This window comes from Salmo salar, chromosome ssa23 (assembly GCF_905237065.1).
Source record: "Salmo salar chromosome ssa23, Ssal_v3.1, whole genome shotgun sequence".
NCBI lineage: Eukaryota > Metazoa > Chordata > Actinopteri > Salmoniformes > Salmonidae > Salmo > Salmo salar.
The window spans coordinates 13,846,385-13,869,732 of NC_059464.1; the positions used below are offsets into that span (position 1 = coordinate 13,846,385).

At 43.3% G+C, this 23,348-nt stretch overlaps 1 long non-coding RNA gene across 1 annotated transcript; it reads left to right on the forward strand.

Moving 5' to 3' along the window:
* Positions 1-10,579: 10,579 nt before the first annotated feature.
* Positions 10,580-15,232, forward strand: LOC123729863 (uncharacterized). The gene is made up of 3 exons (XR_006761543.1): positions 10,580-10,958; positions 14,249-14,427; positions 14,876-15,232. It is a non-coding gene; the product is annotated as an uncharacterized lncRNA (long non-coding RNA).
* The last annotated feature ends 8,116 nt before the right edge of the window (positions 15,233-23,348 follow it).

Here is a 23,348-nt window from a genome sequence, read left to right on the forward strand (position 1 = left end):
GAGACGTAGCTACATTGTGGGCACTACACCAAGGAGGTCCCCTCAATGACATTTGCGCCTCGGCCAGTTGGGCATCATCTAACACCTATTTCTTGGTACTATCGAGTCATTGTTGCCCCCGCCAATGAGTTCGGAACGGCTGTGCTGGGTGTTGCCTCCGCTTCCCTGAGTGGGGACAGAAGGACATAGCAACTATGACTGCCTTGAGCTCAGTCCTACGGGACTCTGTCTGGCCCTTACCTAGTTTACTGATTTTAATCTGGTACTGTGGTACTATATTGGGGTGATCCAATATAGTGCTATATAACGAAGGTTACGTATGGCATGGGTCCTCAGATCCTCAAAAAGGTTCTACAGATGCAACATCGAGAGTATCCTGACTCGTTGCATCACTGCCTGGTACGGCAACTGCTCGGCTTCCGACCGCAAGGCACTACAGAGGGTAGTGCGAACGGCCCAGTACATCACTGGGGCCAGGTTTCCTGCCATCAAGGACCTCTACACAGAGGAAGGCCCTAAAAATTGTCAAAGACCCCAGACACCCCAGTCATAGACTGTTCTCTCTACTACCGCACGGCAAGTGGTACTGGAGCACCAAGTCTAGGTCCAAAAGGCTTCTCAACAGCTTTTACCCCCAAGCCATAAGACTCCTGAACAGGTAATCAAATGGCTACCCAGACTATTTGCATTTTGATTTGATTTAATAAGTCTGGCTGCACATCTGACTGGCTGACATACTGCAAATTGAGAAATTCTGTAACTAAACTCAACAAAAAGATGAAACTGTATTATGAAGCCAATATCAATGATATAAAGAATGATGGGAAAAAAACTTTGGAGTACTTTAAATGAAATTATGGGCAGAAAAAGATTCTTTCACAGAATCAAATGGCTTATTCATCACAAGACCATTTGACGTTGGCAATTATTTTAATGCCTACTTTGCCAATGAAGTAATCAAACTTAGGCAGAAAATGCCAACAGTGAGCAATTGTATTCATGCATAAAAAACTAATGAAAGAAAAGCATTGCAAGTTTGAATTTTGTAAAGTTAGTCTGGGAGAGGTGGAAAATTGTTATGATCAATAATGACAAACCTCCTGGCATTGACAACTTAGATGGAAAGCTACTGAGGATGGTAGCTGACTCTATAGCCACTCCTATCTGTCATTTTTAATCTGAGCCTAGAAGAAAGTCTTTGTCCTCAGGCCTGGAGGGAAGCCAAAGTAATTATGCTACCCAAGAGTGGTAAAGCGGACTTTACAGGTTCTAACAGCAGACTTATAAGCTTGCTGCCAGCTCTTAGCAACTGTTGGAAAAAATTGTGTTGACCAAACACAATGCTATTTCTCTGTAAACAAATTAATAACAGACTTTCAGCATGCACTCAACATGTACTGCACTGACACAAATGGCTGATGATTGGTTAAAATACATTGATAAGAAGAAGATTGTGGGAGCTGTACTGTTTGATTTCAGTGCAGCCTTTGATATTATTGACCATAACCTGTTGTTGAAAAAAATATGTGTTATGGCTTTTCAGCCTTTGCCATATTGTGGATTCAGAGCTATCTATCTAATTTAACTCAAAGGGTTTTCTTTAATGGAAGCTTCTCTAATGTCAAACATGTAAAGTGTGGCATACCGCAGGGCAGCTCTCAAGGCGCTCTATTCTTTTCTATTTTTACCAATGACCTGCCACTGGCATTAAACAAAGCATGTGTGTCCAGGTATGTTGATGATTCAACCATATACGCATCAGCAACAACAGCTAATGAAGTCACTGAAACCCTTAACAAAGAGTTGCAGTCTGTTTTGGAATGGGTGGCCACTAATAAACTGGGCCTGACCATCTCTAAAACTAAGAGCATTGTATTTGGTACAAATCATTCTTTAAGTTCTAGACCTCAGCTGAATCTGGTAATGAATGGTGTGGCTGTTGAACAAGTTGAGGAGACGAAATTACTTGGCGTTACCTTAGATTGTAAACTGTCATGGTCAAAACAAAAATATTAAATGGTTGTAAAGATGGGGAAAGGTCTGTCCGTAATAAAGAGATGCTCCGATGTTTTAACACCACACTCAAAAAAGCAAGTTCTGCAGGCTCTAGTTTAGTCTAATATTGATTATTGTCCAGTCGTGTGGTCCAGTACTGCAAGGAAGATCTAGTTAAGCTGCAGCTGGCCCAGAACAGAGCGGTATGTTTTGCTCTTCATTGTAATCAGAGGGCTGATATAAATATTATGCATGCCAGTCTCTGTTGGCTAAGACTTGAGGAGAGACTGACTGCATCACTTATTTTTATAAGAAACATTCATGTGTTGGAGATCACAAATTGTTTGCATAGTCAACATACACACACAGCTCTGACACACACACTTACCCCACCAGACATGCCACAAGGGGTCTTTTCACAGTCCCCAAATCCAGAACACATTCAAGAAAGCGTACAGTATTATATAGAACCCTAAAATAGAGCCAGAGACAGAATAGGAAGCGAGACACCCCACCTCGCTGTTTGAAAGTCAATGGGCAGATTCGATTCTGCTGAGCCACGGGGCACTGGTCTTTGGCCCGTGGCGTGAATGGGCAAAAGTGGTGAGGGACGAGTGCCCTTCTCAAATTGACCAGTAATTTGCGCCGCTCTGCCATGTTGTCGACAAGGAAGCATGATACATACTCCAGAAACATACATCGCTTTTCCATAAAATATATGTTTGAATTTTCAAACTAGTTTTTATTGGGAAGGCAGATAAAGCACTTTTATCAAAAGTGATCACTTTTGCGTGTGAAAACAAAGAATCTTAATCATTACTCCACATGCTCCTACGCCACTTTTGTTTTGAGCCGACTTCACCATGGGCTTTGAACGGGGCACCTGTCTCACGCCCAGGAGGCAGCAAGTTTCCCCAAAAAATGCAATCAACTTTCACCCAGTGCAAAACACGCTTACCCAGGCGCCTGGCCCAGATTAATCGAATCCCCTCATTGAACGATGTATGCTAGATCCAGCTGCTATGGGAGACACCCAGTTAAGTAGACCGGAACTGACAATTTTTTCCAATGGTAAATGGCCTGAGTGAACTTTTTCATTTATCCACCATCTTTGATCAAGCCTCGCAAAGCTGCCTTATCTTGGAAGCTTTGTATCCGTTAAGCAAAATATATATATATATATATATATATATATATATATATATACAGTGCATTCGGAAAGTATTCAGACCCCTTTACTTTTTCCACATTTTGTTACGTTACAGCCTTAAAAAACAGAAATACCTTATTTACATAAGTATTCAGACCCTTTGCTATAAAACTCGAAATTAACCTCAGCTGCATCCTGATCATCCTCGAGAAGTTTCTACAACTTGATTGGAGTCCATCTGTGAAAATTTTTATTGATTGGACATGATTTGGAATGGCACACACATAAGGTCCCACAGTTGACAGTGTATGTCAGTGGAAAAATCAAGCCATGAGGTTGAAGGAATTGCCCGTAGAGCTCCGAGGCCGGATTGTGTCGAGGCACAGATCTGGGGAAGGGTACCAAAAACATTCTGCAGTATTGAAGGCCCCCAGGAACACAGTGGCCTCCATCATTTTTAAATAGAAGAAGTTTGGAACCACCAAGACTCTATTCTTAGAGTTGGCCGAGCGGCAAAACTGAGCCGTCGTCACTCTGACAGAGCTCCAGAGTTCCTCTGTGGAGATGGGAGAACCTTCCAGAAGGACAACCATCTCTGTAGCACTCCACCAAATGGAAGCCACTCCTCAGTAAAAGGCAGACGACAGCCCGCTTTCCATCCTGGCACCATCCCTACGGTGAAGCGTGGTGGTGGCAGCATCATGCTGTGGGGATGTTTTGCAGCAGCAGGGACTGGGAGACTAGTCAGGATCGAGGGAAAGATGAATGGAGCAAAGTACAGAGAGATCCTTGATGAAAACATATTCCAGAGCACTCAGGACCTCAGATAGGGGTGAAGGTTCACCTTCCAACAGGACAATGACCCTAACCACACAGCCAAGACAACGCAGGAGTGGCTTCGGGACAAGTCTCTGAATGTCCTTGAGTGGCCCAGCCAGAGCCCGGACTTGAACCCAATCGAACATCTCTGGAGAAATCTGAAAATAGCTGTTCAGAGAACCTCCCCATCCAACTTGGCAGAGCTTGAGAGGATCTGCAGAGAAGAATGGGAGAAACTCCCCAAATACAGTTGTGCCAAGCTTGTGGCATCATACCCAAGAAGACACAAGTCTGTAATCACTACCAAAGGATCTTCAACAAAGTACTGAGTAAAGGGTCTGAATAGTTATTTATTTTTAATACACTTGCAAAAAAATTCTAAAAACCTGTTTTTGCTTTGTCATTATGGGGTATTGTGTGTAGATTGATGAGGGGGGGAAACTATATAATCCATTTTAGAATAAGGCTGTAATGTAACAAAATGTGGAAAAAAGTCAAAGGGTCTGAATACTTAACGAATTCACTGTATGGTAGCTCGCACGATCAGCCGGCTATGCAAGTCTACCTCAAATCATGGTCGTGTTCCCCCACTCAGACGTTGCATGCGTCAACCAATAGTTGTGCGCTATGTCAATGACTGATTGCTATAACATATATGATGTGGTTAGCTCATACTTAAAATACCTATCCAAGTGTTGTAAGATCTGGCATGCGTCAGCAACGCCTGGGCAGAGGAATGCTCCCCATGTCACACTGAGGTCGCGTTCCCCTGCTCTGACGTTGCATGCATCAACCAATGGTTGTGTGTGACATCGTCGACCGTCTCCACCACCATCAACAAAAATCTGAAATCTCAAGGAATCGCCGCCACATACGCAGGTCAAAGTGAGATGGAGGGTGAGAAAATTGCTAAGGGTGAATACACAATTGTCTTCGGGACTCCTGAAACTTTTGTTGGCTCATAGAAATGTCTATGCTTACTTCAAACAATAGTGTGTGATTGCGGCCCGTAATTCAAGGCGTTCCTGTATGTGGCCAGTCCTGCATCTGCAGGACTTCCTCCCCTCGAGCATCCCATTAGTTCCTTCATGAACCCTCTCTCCCCACCCCTCAGAGCATCCCAGTGGTTCCTGCATGATTGCCCCCCCCCCCAGCATGACATCTTCATGCTTGTGTGACACTTTTGAATGTGGGTCAAAAAAGGAAATAAAAGTATTATCAGAGTTTTTTTTACCTGTCTTCTGTGTACCGGAGTCTACCTTGCTAGCTAGTGGGAGGAAGGGGCGACACCAGTAGATAGTGTCCTTTGCTCCCACCTGCCCTCACCGTCACAGGAGTTTGGTGGCACCTTCATTGGGGAGAATGGGCTCATGGTAAAGACTGGAGCGTGATTGGTGGAATGGTAACAAATGCATCAAACATATGGGGTCCATGTGGTTAATGCCATTCCGTTTGCTCCGTACCGGCCATTATTATGAGTCGTTCTCCCCTCAGCAGCCTCGTTAACAGAACTGCGTGAAAACAGTGCAAGGCAGGCGGGGGCGAAAGCCTTTGTCTACCGGTCGCCCCTGCCAGCTACTTAGGTACACAGCAGGAGGCGACACCGTGTGCTAGCTACCTAGCTAGTTGGCACACGGTGTCGCCCCCCACCTGCTGTGTACCAGAGTCCTCCCAGCAGGAGTGCCACTTTGGTTTTAGAAGTGGGGGGGACATAACCTGGTGGGGAGTCTAGGTGTCCTCACCCATAATTTTTTGGGGCATCTAAAGCTCATTTCCTGCATTTTTACACAATCTCTATTTAGCACAAAAAGTAAGCAACAATGCCCACAGTCATCAAGCTAGGTAAGAGATCATTATTAGATATGTTTAAGTGATTAATAAGACTGAACTAGATCAAAGGTAATTAAATAATATTGTGTTGCACCTTTAACCAATAGCCTAACAATTGAACAACTATTGAAAACATACAGACATCCTCTTTATCAAATTTCAGCTAGACCCCCCCCCCCCCAGCCCACACACAGTCTAGTCAATATCTCAACTCTCTCCCAACATAATTGCCTTCCTAGTTCCCACCTTGAAAAAAATAATACACATACACTTCAAAATATACATTAACACACAAACAGCAAATCCTCCATATAATTATTCTCATAGGCCTAATATTACTGTTAAATTACTGGATAAATAATTGTAATTTTTTGACAGCAGGGTGGAGGCACGTTTCTAGTCAAGATATGAATTCACTTGTTGGTCCTTGGTCGCATTAGCACGGCTAGTGCAGGGTCACAGTATGAGCCCACAATGGCTAGTTAGTATTATGTTGCCTGTCCTCCTGTGGATGTAGGTGCACGACAATGTATTCTTTGGCCTTGGTTGGGTCTAAGAATGTCATCTGCTCACTGGAGGAAGTAGTGATCTTCAGTACAGCTGCGTAGAGAATGCCGAACTTGGTGTCCAGACAGCGGTGTAGGAGCCACCTCACCTCGTTGAAGGCTGACCTCTTCTTCATGACTTCCGCCGTGTAGTCCTGGTAAATGCGAATATTCTGGCCGTCGTGGGTGATGGGAGCCACTCGCACTGCCTTACGGAAGACATCCTCCTTCTCCTGAAGGTAGTGGAAATTAACTACTATGGGTCTGGGCGGCTCCCCATTCTTCGGTGCGGACTGTATGCTTCTGTGCGCATGGTCAAGGGTGGGGGTTTAATCGAGGCCTAGAATTTCCTGTAGCAGTTTAGCTATGGACAGGGTAGGCCGCATTCTGCCTACGGTCTCGAGTCCCTCTCTCACGCCGAAAATTCGACCGTTCCCCCGGCACTGTCTGTTCTCGGGGTCCTCAACCTTGGAAGTGAGTTTGACGACTTTTGATGATAGCCGGGTGACTTGCTCTTCCAGTGTCACCACTTTGTCGGAGTAAACATTTGCGCCATCTGTCTCGCCAAGTCTTCGCTAACGGAGTCAATCTTTATGTTGATCTCGGTGGCGTGAATAGCTATTTGTGCGAACAGGTCAGTGGATAATGACTCCACCTTATCCAGCACAGTGTTCAGATTTAATGATAGCCGCCATTACCATGGCTAGGTCTGTGGGATCAGAGTCCGTGTCAGGTGAGCCCGAGGCTTCAGCAGAGGCCTGCTCCTTTGTGGCCCGCGGCCGTTGTTGTCTCGACATTTTACGATTAAAAGGCCAAACATTTCACAAAAAAAGCCAGATTAGTAAATTGGGTTCGATTCCAAATTAAACGTTACAAAATGAACCCGGTGGGGGAGGTGTTGGTCAAATATTAATAGTAAATTGTTCGCCCTGGATCTGAGCACTGAGAAAACGAGTCTTCACATGTTGCTGCTCACCAGCCCCCCCCCCGAGATGTTTCTGCAACTTGATTGAAGTCCACCTGTAGTAAATTCAATTGATTGGACATGATTTGGAAAGGCGCACACCTGTCTATATAAAGGTCCCACAGCTGACAGTGCATGTCAGAGCAAAAACCAAGCCATGAGGTTGAAAGAATTGTCCGTAGAGCTCCGAAACAGGATTGTGACGAGGCACAGATCTGGGGAAGGGTATCAAAACATTTCTGCAGCATTGATGGTCCCCAAGAACACAGTGACCTCCATTATTTTTAATGGAAGAAGTTTGGAACCATCAAGACCCTTCCTAGAGCTGGCAGCCCGGCCAAACTGAGCAATGTTTAAGGACAACAAAGTCAAGGCATTGCAGTGGTCATCACAAAGCCCTGACCTCATCCTATAGAAAATTGGTGGGCAGAACTGAAAAAGCGTGTGCGAGCAAGGAGGCCTACAAACCTGACTCAGTTACACCAGCTCTGTCAGGAGGAATGGGCCAAAATTCACACAACTTATTGTGGGAAGCTTGTGGAAGGCTACCCAAAACGTTTGACCCAAGTTAAACAATTTAAAGGCAATGCTACCAAACACTAACTTAGTGTATGTAAACTTCTGACCCACTGGGAATGTGATGAATGAAATAAAAGCAGAAATAAATAATTCTCTCTACTATTATTCTGACATTTCACATTCTTAAAATAAAGTGGTGATCCTAACTGACCTAAGACAGGAAATGTTTACTAGGATTAAATGTCAGGAATTGTGAAAAACTAAGTTCAAATGTATTCGGCTAAGGTGTATGTAAACTTCTGACTTCAAATGTATGTCAGGGCAATTCAAGTCATTAGGAGAGGCATGCAAGGACAACAATTACAACCAAGACATAGTCTGGTCAGTGAAGAGCATAGGCAATACCTGAGAGAGAAATTACATGACGTTGCACTTGAAATGGCACACACAGGTGTTCATGAGAGTGTCTCTGTTTATTGCTCATCAGCAAATGAGGGTAATCCTGACAAAATCAACGACAACATTCTGAGCGCAAAAGTCCCTACTTTAAATCTTCGTCATACTTCTTCTTATTATTCTGCAGGCTACTCCTCTTACACCGTTTAAGATAGAAACGCCGTTCAAACTTTAAAATGTGAGGACAGGTCTGGCTTGAGTTGCTTACATTTAAACTATTACACTTTTTTTCCACGATCCACTTTCATAGGATTTCCTCATCGTTCTAAAGCTCCCCATTGTGACATCATGTCTTTAACATTCCCTATAAACAATGTAACTTTTGGCACAAATCAGCTACTTTGACCACTTAGAGCATATGACATCTTGGTCTACTTCCTTCCTATTCAAATCTGGAATCGGAACATAAATATATTGTACAGATGTAACGATACAGCTGTTTCAGTAACCACATCAAAAACGTCAACATTTTCTGAAACAACTGCCGTTTTGACCACTTTCCGAAGAAGTGCGGACTGTACTTTATATTAGAAGAGTGTATAAAAGTGTAGTACGCTAGTATGAGTGTAGTTATTTGTGATGAAATATGTGATCTAACTGCCCCACAATCCAAAGTCATAAGGTTAATAGTGTAGTCTATCAAAGTAATCAGACCAATTATTTTACTAAATTTAACATTGACTATATTTAACTGCTTTGCTTAAGTAAAACATTTAAACTTCTTCCACTACCACAAAAATGCTTGTAAAGTGCTGAAGCAAGTCCCACCAATTTTTCTTAATGGAAAATTACCATCAACACTACATGTCCAGAAGTACAGTATGTGGACACCTGCTCGTCGAACATCTCATTCCAAAATCATGGGCATTAATATGGAGTTGGTCCCCCCTTTGCTGCTATAACAGCCTCCACTCTTCTGGGAAGGCTTTCCACTAAATGTTGGAACATTGGTGCGGGGACTTGCTTCGATCTCGACAAACCATTTCTGTATGGACCTCGCTTTTTGCACGGGGGCATTGTCATGATGAAACAGGAAAGGTCATTCCCCAAACTGTTGCCACAAAGTTGGAATCACAGAATCGTGTAAAATGTCATTGTATGTTAAGATTTCCCTTCACTGGAACTAAGTGGCCTAGCCCGAACCATGAAAAACAGCCCAGACCATTATTCCTCCTCCACCAAACTTTACAGTTGGCACTATGCATTGAGGCAGGTAGCGTTCTGCTGGTATCTGCCAAATCCAGATTCATCTGGCGGACTGCCAGATGGTGAAGAGTGATTCATCACACCAGAGAACGCGTTTCCACTGCTCCAGAGTGCAATAGCGGCGAGCTTTACACCACTCCAACTGACACTTGGCATTGCGTATTGGTGATCTTAGGCTTGTGTGTCGCTGCTTGGCCATGGAAACGCATTTCATGAAGCTCCAGACAAACAGTTCCTGTGCTGACATTGCTTCCAGAGGCAGTTTGGAACTCGGTAGTGAGTGTTGCATCCGAGGACAGATGATATTTAAGAGCAAAGCGCTTCAGCACTCGCCAGTCCCATTCTCTGCGCTTGTGTGGCCTTCCGATTTGCGCCTTGTTGCTAGACGTTGCCACTTCACAATAACTGCACTTACAGTTGAATGGGGCAGCTCTAGCAGGGCATAAATCTGATGAACTGACTTGTTCGAAAAGGTGTCATCCTATGACGGTGCCATGGTGAAAGGCACTGAGCGCTTCAGTGCGGGCGATTCTACTGCCAATGTTTGTCTATGGTGATTACATGGCTGTGTGCTTGATTTTATACACCTATCAATAACGGGTGTGGCTGAAATAGCCGAATCCACAAATTTGAAGGGGTGTCCAAATACTTTTGGCCATGTAGTGTGTATCCCATCGTCAACCCATTACTCATCATCACAGTCCTGGTCACAACCAATGAAAGAATGTTTGGGTCAATTCTAATTCATTTGACTGAATTATACCCAACCCTAAATAATAGTAGGTTTTATAAACCCCATCACAACTTCCAGTCCTCTGTTGCCCTTAGTTCCTTTCTTGTCATAGGCATCAGTTTAGAGCAGGTAGGTAATTTGTTTTTAATCACAAACATTTAAAAGACCAATTAATTAACTTTAAAGTGGCAATTTGCAGTTGCTTCATCCATTTTTGCACTTCTGAATTAATGAAATGTACCCGTTGATTCTTGAAGAATATAACTCAAGAAATGCCGCATGAGTTTAGTTCAACTGTCCTACCCCATCAGAACCCAGAGGGCGAGGGATGAAGGTAGAAAGATGGAGGGAAGGAGGAAGGACAAAAGAGAGAGGGAGTGTGACAGAGAACATAACATTCAATTATACATCAAATTACATTTTGTTGCCTTTTTCTTGTTTGCCAAAAAATTATAATCGCCAGATATCTGATCAAGCAACTCAAGTTACTCAGATTTCTGTGCAATAGTTTAAAAACACAACCCTCTCCTCAGGACTCACCCCCTCAAGCGTTGCCAGGGTTACACCTGCTGCCACGGAGATGATGATGTGTTTCCAGGTGACGTGGTCTGTGATCTCGCTGAGAACGGTCGCGACGAGTTGTGGTTTGACCGCCACGAACACCAGGTCACAGCTATTGACCAGCTCTGCATTGAAGTGGGTGGCCGACTCCCCCAACTCCTGAATACAATGAAAACAGAGGTGAATGGTAGCCCTGTGCACTGTGCATAACACACACGCACACACACAAATATGTAGAGCAATAGATTCACAAATGCAAATACAGTGATGGACATCGACTGAGGGGGGTGGAGGGGAAAAGAAGTCGGTATAGAAAGAAAATGAACATTAGGCAAGTTAAGAGCCACACACACACAGAGACACACCCACCATGTGAGGTTGGGGTGAATTCCAATTGAAGGCAGTCAATTCAGGAAGTAAACTGAAATTCGAATTCAATATTTGAAAAAAGGGCATCTAAACTTCCTCTCACTGTCAACTGCATTTATTTTCAGCAAACTTAACATGTGTAAATATTTGTATGAACATAAGATTCAACAACTGAGACATAAACTGAACAGGGTCCACAGACATGTGACTAACAGAAATTGAATAATGTGTACCTGAACAAAGGGGTGGTCAAAATCAAAAGTAACAGTCAGTACCTGGTGTGGCCACCAGCTGCATTAACTACTGCAGTGCATCTCCTCCTCATGGACTGCACCAGATTTGCCTGTTCTTGCTGTGTGATGTTACCCCACTCTTGCAAGTTCCCGGACATTTCTGGGTGGAATGGCCCTAGCCCTCACCCTCCAATCCAACAGGTCCCAGACGTGCTCAATGGGATTGAGATCCGGGCTCTTCGCTGGCCATGGCAGAACACTGACATTCCTGTCTTGCAGGAAATCACCCACAGAACGAGCAGTATGGCTGATGGCATTGTCATGCTGGAGGGTCATGTCAGGATGAGCCTGCAGGAAGGGTACCACATGAGGGAGGAGGATGTTTTCCCTGTAACGCACAGCTTTGAGATTGCCTGCAATGACAACAAGCTCAGTTCGATGATGCTGTGACACACCGCCCCAGACCATGACGGACCCTCCACCTCCAAAATTGATCCCGCTCCAGAGTACAGGCCTCGGTGTAACGCTTATTCATTCAACGATAAGTGCGAATCTGACCATCACCCCTGGTGAGACAAAATCGCGACTCGTCAGTGAAGAGCACTTTTTGCCAGTCCTGTCTGGTCCAGCGACGGTGGGTTTGTGCGGTAGGCGACGTTGTTGTCGGTGATGTCTGGTGAGGACCTGCCTTACAACAGGCCTTCAAGCCCTCAGTCCAGCCTCTCTCAGCCTATTGCGGACAGTCTGAGCACTGATGGAGGGATTGTACTTTCCTGGTGTAACTTGGGCAGTTGTTGTTGCCATCCTGTACCTGTCCCGCAGGTGTGATGTTCGGATGTACCGATCCTGTGCAGGTGTTGTTACACGTGGTCTGCCACTGCGAGGATGATCAGCTGTCCGTCCTGTCTCCATGTAGCGCTGTCTTAGGCGTCTCACATTACGGACATTGCAATTTATTGCCCTGGCCACATCTGCAGTCCTCATGCGTCCTTGCAGCATGCCTAAGGCACGTTCACGCAGATGAGCAGGGACCCTGGGCATCTTTCTTTTTGTGTTTTTTAGAGTCAGTAGAAAGGCCTCTTTAGTGTCCTAAGTTTTCATAGCTGTGACCTTAATTGCCTACCGTCTGTAAGCTGTTAGTGTCTTAACGACCGTTCCACAGGTGCATGTTCATTAATTGTTTATGATTCATTGAACAAGCATGGGAAACAGTGTTTAAACCCTTTACAATGAAGATCTGTGGAGTTATTTGGATTTTTACGAATTATCTTTGAAGAAAGGGTCCTAAAAAAGGGACGTTTCTTTTTCTGTTTCTTTTCAAGGACTTCTCAATAAACTTAAAAAGAGAAGCTCTTTATATCAGATTTTTTTTCTGTTATATTCAAATCGCTTGCTGACCAACTTCAATTCGAATTGACCCCAACCCTGACACACACACTAAATCACACACTAGATTATTCCGACCCTGTTGACTCCCTTATCCCGTAGGCCATGTTGCCTGCCCCGATGAAGCCAATTCTCAGGTTGGAGTCCATCTCAGGAGGAGTTTTTGGGTTCTGTCTTCATCTGCATGGGGGGAATGAGGGGTTAAGATGTAGGTTGACACTCCTTTCATCTGAACTCGTTCAGAAACATTCAGTCAACCAGGGTGTCAACACTAGGAGACCCTGAGACATTAGAGGCGCCAGGAACTAAATATGTCTGAAAAACAAAATATGACAACCGCGGCTACACACTATGTAAGACCAGCAGTGTAATCTAGCTGTTATGTGAGTTTCTAAGGGAAACCAGGATAGTTACTGTCTGTACTGTAAAGTAGTGTAACAGAACTCTAGTAAACCCAGCTAAAGGAGGAAGGCCCAAGAACTTTGCACTCCAGTCACCCAAGTCATAGACAGTTCTCTCTGCTACCGAACGGCAAGTGGTACCGGCGCGCCAAGTCTAGGTCCAAAAGGCTCCTTAACAGCTTCTACCCCCAAGGCATAAGACTGCTGAACAATTAATCAAATGGCCAACCGGACTATTTGCATTGACCCCCCTCCCCCCTGCTGCTACTTGCTGTTTATTATTATGCACAATGCAAAAGTGCCAAAATGATTGATTTTGTATCATAAACATTGCGTTTTTCAGCAGACTTCTTTTATTTTGAAGGCAAAATTGGAAAACCAGACGTTGTAATATTGCTGCCAGGATACTAATGTTGCTGCCATGATGAAAATATTCTAGCGAAGCCAATTAACCAATTAACCACTATAATAATAACTGGAATCTGCGTCCAAAATGTCCGACCGTATTTATTTATTTTTTATAGTTTTTATTTTTTTACTTTGTAGCAATACTTTAAAAAAAATGTTTTATTAACAGTAACACCGACCGTTGTTTTCAAGGTAGTCTACTCACGTTCAAATACGCAGATTCATGGACTGTCTATATCCGGGTTGCATCCGGTATACAGACCAACATCACATGCACAGGGAGCAGCGACAACGTCATCACGTCATCCAAAAACATGGCAGACATTGGCTGAATGTAAAATGTTAATATCTTCGTCTGTGAGTGATGGGGGGATACATTTGCTTCAGCCACAATTATTTGAATAATTCAATGAATGTTTTGTGCACAAAAATTATGACTAAAGTGTCTTAGAGAATTCACATAGAAAATTCCTAGTATGTGGCCATATATGGGAATTGTCTTTCTGGGCCTGGTGTCCGTTAAACTGCAGTACCAACGCAAAACTGTAGGAGCAGTCAACTGTGCTTCAAGCCTTGAACCCTGTCCCCTTGTAACTAACAGGAGCTGTCAAAAAATGTACTTCTGGTTTTGGGGTCGGATTATCAGTTGTATAATTTCAGTTTTTCTCCTCAGACCACAATATGACTGTGTTCCTGCAGTATCAGAACCGGACTGCTCAGTACTACACGGACCTAATGGGAAAACTGGAACACATGAATGGAATGCTGGGAACCATGCTGCGTTACCTTGACAACATGCAGAACTAGAGGAGGCTTTATGTTATCCAGGGCTACCTGGGCTGTGCTGGAAGAGTATGCATATGTACACACACCAATGGTGTAAAAATACTTTGAAGTACTACTAACGATAGATTCACCTATTTTGAATGTTATATTATTTTGAGCGATGTTCTGTTGATTCCCGGGGTCATTTCATGTGTATCTGAGCCATTACTGTTCAAGCAGGCAGAAATACAGCCGGTATGATGAGTTTTACATCATACAAGTATGACAAATGGGTACTTTTTCCACCATCCACACATACAGTAGACTCACCTTTAGAATTAGATCAGGTAGATTGGTACACACTCCTAGATTCAGACCAGATTAGATGCCTTTTTACTGCATTGGTCAACATGTGTATTTTTTTAATTGCAATAAGAACCAACATTTCAGTTAACAGTGCATTTATCAGGTACACACTCATTTTGCAGAATTGACATGCCATTGTTCTGTCCCTCACTGTGTTCCTCTCCTACAGGTCTGAGCCTGGCTACAGTATGGACGTGTGTGGTGCATGCTGGGTTCTTCCTGCTGTGGGCGGTAGTACTGACATTACTAAGCTGGTCCGCTTTCTCCCGAGCCATGCTGCTCTTCACTGTCCCGCTCAACGCTGTGGCCGAGGTCAACCAACAACCTGCCTTGTACCTGCCCGCCTCAGCATGCTGCTGCTCACACTCTCACTGGGTATAGACATGGCTGTGTGCATTTATACGTAAAAATAACATATTCACATACTGTATTTCAACAGTTATACAAACCTCTTTACTTTTTCCACATTTTGTTACATTACAACCTTATTCTAAAATTGATTAAATTGATTTTTTCCTCATCAATCTACACACAATACCCCATAATGACATTGACAATTTTTTGCAAATGTATAAAAAATAAATAAAAATAAATATCACTATTACATAAGTATTCAGACCCTTTACTCAGTACTTTGTTGAAGCACCTTTGGCAGCGTTTATAGCCACAAGTCTTCTTGGGTATGACGCCACAAGCTTGGCACACCTGCATTTGGAGAATTTCTCCCATTCTTCTCTGCAGATCCTCTCAAGCACTGTCAGGTTGGATGGGGAGTGTCGCTGCACAGCTATTTTTCAGGTCTCTCCAGAGATGTTCGATTGGGTTCAAGTCCGGGCTCTGGCTGAGCCACTCAAGGACATTCAGAGACTTGTCCCAAAGCCACTCCTGCGTTGTCTTGGCTGTGTGCTTAGGGTCGTTGTCCTGTTGGAAGGTGAACCTTCGCCCCAGTCTGAGGTTGTAGAAACATCAAGGATCATCAATGGAAACAGGATGCACCTGAGCTCAATTTCAAGTCTCATAGCAAAGGGTCTGAATACTTATGTAAAATAAGGTATTTCTGTTTTTAATTTTCAATACATTTCTAAAAACCTGTTTTCACTTTGTAAGTATGGGGTATTGTGTGTAGATTGCTGGGGAAAAAATGCTATCCATTTTAGAATAAGGCTAACGTAACAAAATGTGGAAAAAGTCAAGGGGTCTGAGTATTTTCCAAATGCACCGTATATATGTGATCAATACATTTTCGCAATATTTAAATATATTCATAATTCATTGAAATATATTTTAAGATATAATTTTCCCGTGTGTGCGTGCATTTCTGCCCCATCACCGGATACTACAGACGTGTGTGTGGTTTGCACAACATATCACTGGCTGTCTGTTTGACAGGGATATGCATGATTAGCCCTGTTATGGGTGGTGTGATTACTGTTGTGATCTATGTAATGCCTTTGCCTCAGGTTATTGGTTAGTGTTGTGGGTGTGTTCTCAGATGAGAGGAAAGGAGGCCTCCAGCCTGCTCCCCCCTCACAGAAGACCCTGGAACCAGAGAGCCATCCTGTCCCCACCCCACTACCACCACCCCCACTCCTGCAAATTCATCCTCATCCACATCACAGAGGTGAGTCTGACTAAGATGGTAGACACCAGCGTGTGGTGGGGCTGGGGTGTCTGGCATGATATCGTGGTTTCTGGTATGTATGAGTCGAGTCTGATGGCCTGTTTTTAAGTGATTAAGCTAATACGCAATGCATTGTTGTACATTTATCCAGAAATCGCTCGCTGTTTCGTCAATCACTCAACTGTTCGATTTTTAATGAGAGATCTGAGTAAGATTAACTTTATGTTAGATGCTCTCTCTGGCTGTGTGTGTGTGTGTGTGTGTGTGTGTGTGTGTGTGTGTATTGGTTTCACTTACCTCCTCCTTACTTTCAGAGATGGGCTCTTGAAACCAGGAGACCTGCTGGATCAGGACAGCTTCATGACTGGTGTGTAACATGCGCTATACACTGAGTATACCAAACATTAGGAACACCTTCCTAATATTGAGCCGCCGCCCCCCCCTCCCCTTCCCCTGCCCTCAGAACAGCCTCAATTCGTCAGGCTACGGACTCTGCAAGGTGTCGAAAGTGTTCCACAGCGATGCTGCCCCATATTGATTCCACAGTTGTCGATTTGGCTGGATGTTCTTTGGGTGGTGGACTATTCTTGATTCACACATGAAACTGTTGAGCATGAAAAACCCAGCAGCATTGCAGTTCTTGACATAAACTGGTGCCCCTGGCACCTACTACCATACCCTGTTCAAAGGCACTTGTGTCTTACCCATTCACCCTCTTAATGGCACACATACACAATCCATGTCTCAAAGCTTAAACATCCTTTAACCGGTCTCCTCCCCTTCATCTACACTGATTGAAGAGAATTTAACAAGTGACGTCAGTGTCATGGAAAGAGTAGGTGTTCTTAATGTTTTGTATTCTGTGTCAGAATTCCCCTCAACATGAATGTAAAATCATTGTCATTGTTCTTGTTTTTGCTTTCTTTCATTATTTAAAGGTGACCCCTGCATAACAGCACTGTCTCCCTCCCATGCACACCACATGGCTGAGGCAATGTTTGTGCCCGTTATGGGCACACTGAACCACTCTACTCCCAGGTTCAAGGGCCGGACTAGTCTCTCTGCGGTGAGCATGAATTTAGAAGATGAATTTCCTTGAGAAAGAGGGATGAGGCCATTAGTGTCGTCATACTCAGGGATGAACCTAGGCCACGATTAAATCTGATCATGGGTTGTCGACAATGCAGATTTTACAGGCAATGTCCCGTGTTCGCTGAGATCAACTTCGCAGGGAACGCTGTAGATGTCATCTCAATCGGAAATTGCCTTTATATGCCGCATTTGACAACCTGCATTCTGATTGAATTCCGGCCTTAGTTATAAACCAGACACACACACACAATCGGATTATGATTGGTGCTGTCGTCACAGACGTCCTGTTTTCTTATTGATGGGCTATTCTTGACATGCTTTGTTCTGATTGGCAGGCTGTCCTCAAAGGTCTGCACCAAAGGAACCTAGGAGGAATGATGGATGCACTGAGTGAATCATGCAGCGCCTGCACTAACCAATCCCTGGTCAGCAACAGGTTGGTAATCTAACTAAACCCCACCTCAGATGTAACCAAGTCAACTCCATGTGCAATACAATGTATATGATCCTTGTGTGTGTGTCTGACCCCTGACTTAGTAAAACCAATAATGACACACACCGTATCACATTTGTACAACACCACACCTATACTGTATGTTTATAGGTGTGGCTAAGATTTATAGGTGTGGTTATGGGTTGAAGGACAAGGGATTACTTGTGAGAAATGGACCGTTAAATCAACTTTAATGCATGGTTTATCTTGACCGATGCATAATATCAGATTGCATTAGTATGCCACACCACACAAACTGTATGTTTATAGTGGATCAAGGAATGACTTTACTGCCTGGCTTATCTTAGTGCAAGCAACAAACCACACCTTTGTTTCATCACAAAACCAGAGAGCAACCTCTGTCTGGTGTTGTCCACAAAGCATATTGCATGTAACAAACAGATATATTACCTACAGCATGGTCAAGAAAGTTAATGTTTGACATTTTCAGACTACTAAACAACTATTGAGTTCGAACCACAGAGAGTTACCGCAAGTCACAAAGAAAACATGAGCTGTCTCCACTATTCCAGCATCATTTCAACATAATAAAATCACCTATGCTTAGTCTAATACAGTGACAACTAAAAGATACCAAAAACAATTTAGTCCAATCAATATAAGCTAAATAGCGTGTGGCTTTCAAATTAAATACATGAAATACGCCATGAAATACTTACTTGCAAGCCCTTAACCAACAAGAGTTAAAAAAAACATTGACAAAATAAAGTAAAACATTTATTGTAATGTGTATATATATATATATATAATTAATTTTTTTTAACCTTTATTTAACTAGGCAAGTCAGTTAAGAACATTCTTATTTTCAATGACAGCCTAGAAACAGTGGGTTAACTGCCTTGTTCATGGGCAGAACGACAGATTTTTAACTTCTCAGCTTGGGGATTTGATCTTGCAACCTTTCGGTTACTAGTCCAACGCTCTAACCACTAGGCTATCTGTATACAGTGGCTTTCGAAAGTGTTCACCCCCCTTGGCATTTTTCCTATTTTGTTGCCTTACAACCTGGAATTAAAATAGATTTCTTGGGGGGGTTTGTATCATTTGATTTACACAACATGCCTACCACTTTGAAGATGCAAAATATGTTTTATTGTGAAACAAACAAGAAATAAGACAAAACAGAACTTGAGCGTGCATAACTATTCACCCCCCCAAAGTCAATACTTTGTTGATCTACCTTTTGCGGCAATTACAGCTGTAAGTCTCTTGAGGTATGTCTCTATAAGCTTCACACATCTAGCCACTGGGATTTTTGCCCATTCTTCAAGGCAAAACTGCTCCAGCTCCTTCAAGTTGGATAGGTTCCACTGGTGTACAGCAATCTTTAAGTCATACCACAGATTCTCAATTGAATTGAGGTCTGGGGTTTGACTAGGCCATTCCAAGACATTTAAATGTTTCCCCTTAAACCACTCAAGTGTTGATTTAGCAGTATGCTTAGGGTCATTGTCCCGCTGGATGGTGAAGCTCCGTCCCAGTCTCAAATCTCTAAGACTTAAACAGGTTTCCCTCAAGAATTTCCCTGTATTTAGAACCATCCATCATTCCTTCAATTCTGACCAGTTTCCCAGTCCCTGCCGATGAAAAACATCCCCACAGCATGATGCTGCCACCACCATGCTTCACTGTGGGGATGGTGTTCCCGGGGTGATGAGAGGTGTTGGGTTAACGCCAGACATAGCGTTTTCCTTAATGGCCAAAAAGCTCAATTTTAGTCTCATCTAACCAGAGTACCTTCTTCTAAATGTTTGGGTAGTCTCCCACATGCCTTTTGGCGAACACCAAACGTGTTTACTTATTTTTTTCTTTAATAAGCAATAGCTTTTTTTTCTGGCCACTCTTCCGTAAAACCCAACTCTGTAGAGTGTACGGCTTAAAGTAGTCCTATGGACAGATACTCCAATCTCTGCTGTGGAGCTTTGCAGCTCCTTCAGGGTTATCTTTGGTCTCTTTATTGCCTCTCTGATTAATGCCCTCCTTGCCTGGTCCGTGAGTTTTGGTGGCCAGCCCTCTCTTGGCAGGTTTGTTGTGGTGCCATATTTTTTAATAATGGATTTAATTGTGCTCCGTGGGATGTTCATAGTTTTGGATATTTTTTTTATAACCCAACCCTGATCTGTACTTCTCCACAACCTTGTCCCTGACATGTTAGGAGAGCTCCTTGCTTGGTGGTGCCCCTTGCTTAGGGATGTTGCAGACTCTTGAGCCTTTCAGAACAGGTGTATATATACTGAGATCATGTGACAGATCATCTAACTAATAATGTGACTTCTGAAGGTACTTGGTTGAACCAGATCTTATTTAGGGGCTTCATAGCAAAGGGGGTGAATGCATATGCAAGTAATTTTTTTCATTTCATTTCACCAATTTGGACTAATTTTGTGTATGTCCATTACATGAAATCCAAATAAAAAAATCAATTTAAATTACAGGTTGTAATGCAACAAAATAGGACAAACGCCAAGGGGGATGAATACTTTTGCAAGGCACTGTACAGCTATTTGTCAATGTAAATAGTCTGGGTGGCCATTTCATTAATTGTTCAGCAGTCTTATAGCTTGGGGGAAGAAGCTGTTAAGGGAGCCTTTTGGACCTAGACTTGTCGCTCCGATTCCGCTTGCCGTGCGATAGCAGAGAGAACAGTCTATGACTTAGGTGACTCGATTTTGACAATTTTTTGGGCCTTCCTCTGACCTGCCTAGTATATAGCTCCTGGATGGCAGGAAGCTTGGCCCCAGTGATGAATTGGGCCATACGCACTACCCTCTGTAGTGCCTTACGGTCAAGTGCAGTTGCCATACCAGGCAGTGATGCAACCAGTTAGGATGCTCTCGATGGTGCAGCTGTAAAGCTTGAGAATCTGGGGACCATGCCAAATCTTTTCAGTCTCCTGAGGGGGAAAATGTGTTGTTGTGCCCTCTTCACGACTGCTTGGTGTGTTTGGACCATGGTACTGTAGTTTGTTAGTGATGTGGACACCAAGGAAATTGAAACTCTCGACACGCTCCACTACAGCCCTGTTGATGTTAACGGGGGCCTGTTTGGCCCTCCTTTTCCTGTAGTTCACAACTGCACTTCATGGCTGCTGATGTGAGTGCTATGGGGCAGTAGTCATTTAGGCAGGTTACCTTCGCATTATTGGGCACAGGGACTATGTTGGTCTGCTTGAAACATGGGTATTACAGACTTGGTCAGGGAAAGGTTGAAAATGTCAGTGAAGACACTTGCCAGTTGGTCCGTGCATGCTCTGAGTACATGCCCTGGTAATCCGTCGAATACGATTACTAATCTTAGCCCTGTATTGATGCTTTGCCTGTTTGATAATTCATCTGAGGGCATAGCGGGATTTCTTATAAGCGTCCGGATTAGTGTCCCACTCCTTGAAAATGGCACCTCTAGCGTTTAGCTCGGTGCGGATGTTGCCTGTAATCCATTGCTTCTGGTTGGGATATGTACGTACGGTCACTGGGGACGACGTCGTCAATGCACTTATTGATGAAGCCGATGACTGAGGTGGTATACTCCTCAATGCCATTGGATGAATCACGGAACATATTCCAGTCTGTGCTAGAAAAACAGTCCATAGTTCTGATTTTGTGCACGTGTGGAAGTAGAAGAAACATGTTGACTCACCCTACTTGTAGAGAAACGCCAATGCCATCCTGTACTCATACAGTACACACTTTTAGTATTTGTTGTCCTAGGCTACCTGGTTAACTTACATCTAGACGTTCCGCTAGCGGAACACCTGCTCCAATATCCAATGATAGGCGTGGCGCAAATTACAAATTCCTCAAAAATCCAAACACTTCCATTTTTCAAAGATATGACTATTTTACACAATTTTAAAGACTCTCCTTTATCTAACCACACTGTCCGATTTCAAAAAGGCTTTACAGCGAAAGCAAAACATTAGATTATGTCAGCAGAGTACCCAGCCAGAAATAATCAGACACCCATTTTTCAAGCTAGCATACAATGTCACAAAAACACAGAAGACAGCTAAATGCAGCACTAACCTTTGATGATCTTCATCAGATGACACACCTAGGACATTATGTTATACAATACATGCATGTTTTGTTCAATCAAGTTCATATTTATATCAAAAACCAGCTTTTTACATTAGCATGTGACGTTCAGAACTAGCATTCCCACCGAACACTTCCGGTGAATTTACTAAATTACTCACGATAAACGTTCACAAAAAACATAAATTATTTTAAGAATTATAGATCCAGAACTCCTTTATGCAATCGAGGTGTCCGATTTTAAAATAGCTTTCCGGTGAAAGCACATTTTGCAATATTCTAAGTAAATAGCTCGCCATCACAGGCTAGCTATTTTGACACCCACCAAGTTTGTCCCTCACCAAACTCAGATTTACTATAAGAAAAATTGGATTACCTTTGATGTTCTTCGTCAGAATGCACTCCCGGGACTTCTACTTCAATAACAAATGTTGGTTTGGTTCCACATAATCCATAGTTATATCCAAATAGCGGCGTTTTGTTCGTGCGTTCAAGACACTATCCGAAGGGTGACGAAGGGTTACGCGCCCAACGCGTTTCGTGACAAAAAAAATTCTAAATATTCCATTACCGTACTTCGAAGCATGTCCACCGCTGTTTAAAATCAATTTTTATGCTATTTTTCTCGTAAAAAAGCGATAATATTCCGACCGGGAGTCGTTGTTTTCGTTCAAAGACTAAAGAATAAAAACATGGTGTCACCTCGTGCACGCGCCTCCAGTCTCTGATCGACCACTATCCAAATGCGCTATTGTTTTTCAGCCTGGGCCTGCAAAGACATCATTCAGCATTTTGCCGCCTTCTGAGAGCCTATGGGAGCCGTAGGAAATGTCACGTTACAGCAGAGATCCTCAGTTTTCAATAAAGAGAGTGTAGAAGGCCAAGAAATGGTCAGAGAGCGCACTTCCTGTAAGGAATCTTCTCAGGTTTTGGCCTGCCAAATGAGTTCTGTTATACTCAGACACCATTCAAACAGTTTTAGAAACTTTGGAGTGTTTTCTATCCAAAGCTAATAATTATATGCATATTCTAGTTTCTGGGCAGGAGTAATAATCAGATTAAATCGGGTACGTTTTTTTATCCGGCCGTGAAAATACTGCTCCCTATCCATAACAGGTTAAAATGCTTGCTCACTAGCCTAACTTCCTTTCATGGGCAAAGTTAGCTAGCCTTTTTCAACATTAGCCTTCTACATCTAGCTACATATTGAACCCCCATCCTCTTAGGCCAGGGGCACAATGTATGAATTTAGGGTTGGATCAGAATCACCGTTAATCATTGGCCAGCACTGAGAATTAAGTAAAACCACAAGTTCAAATCCCGATCTCCATCAATGGCTAATTTAGGAAAGGGACCATTTTAGCTAGCTAACTAGCCACCG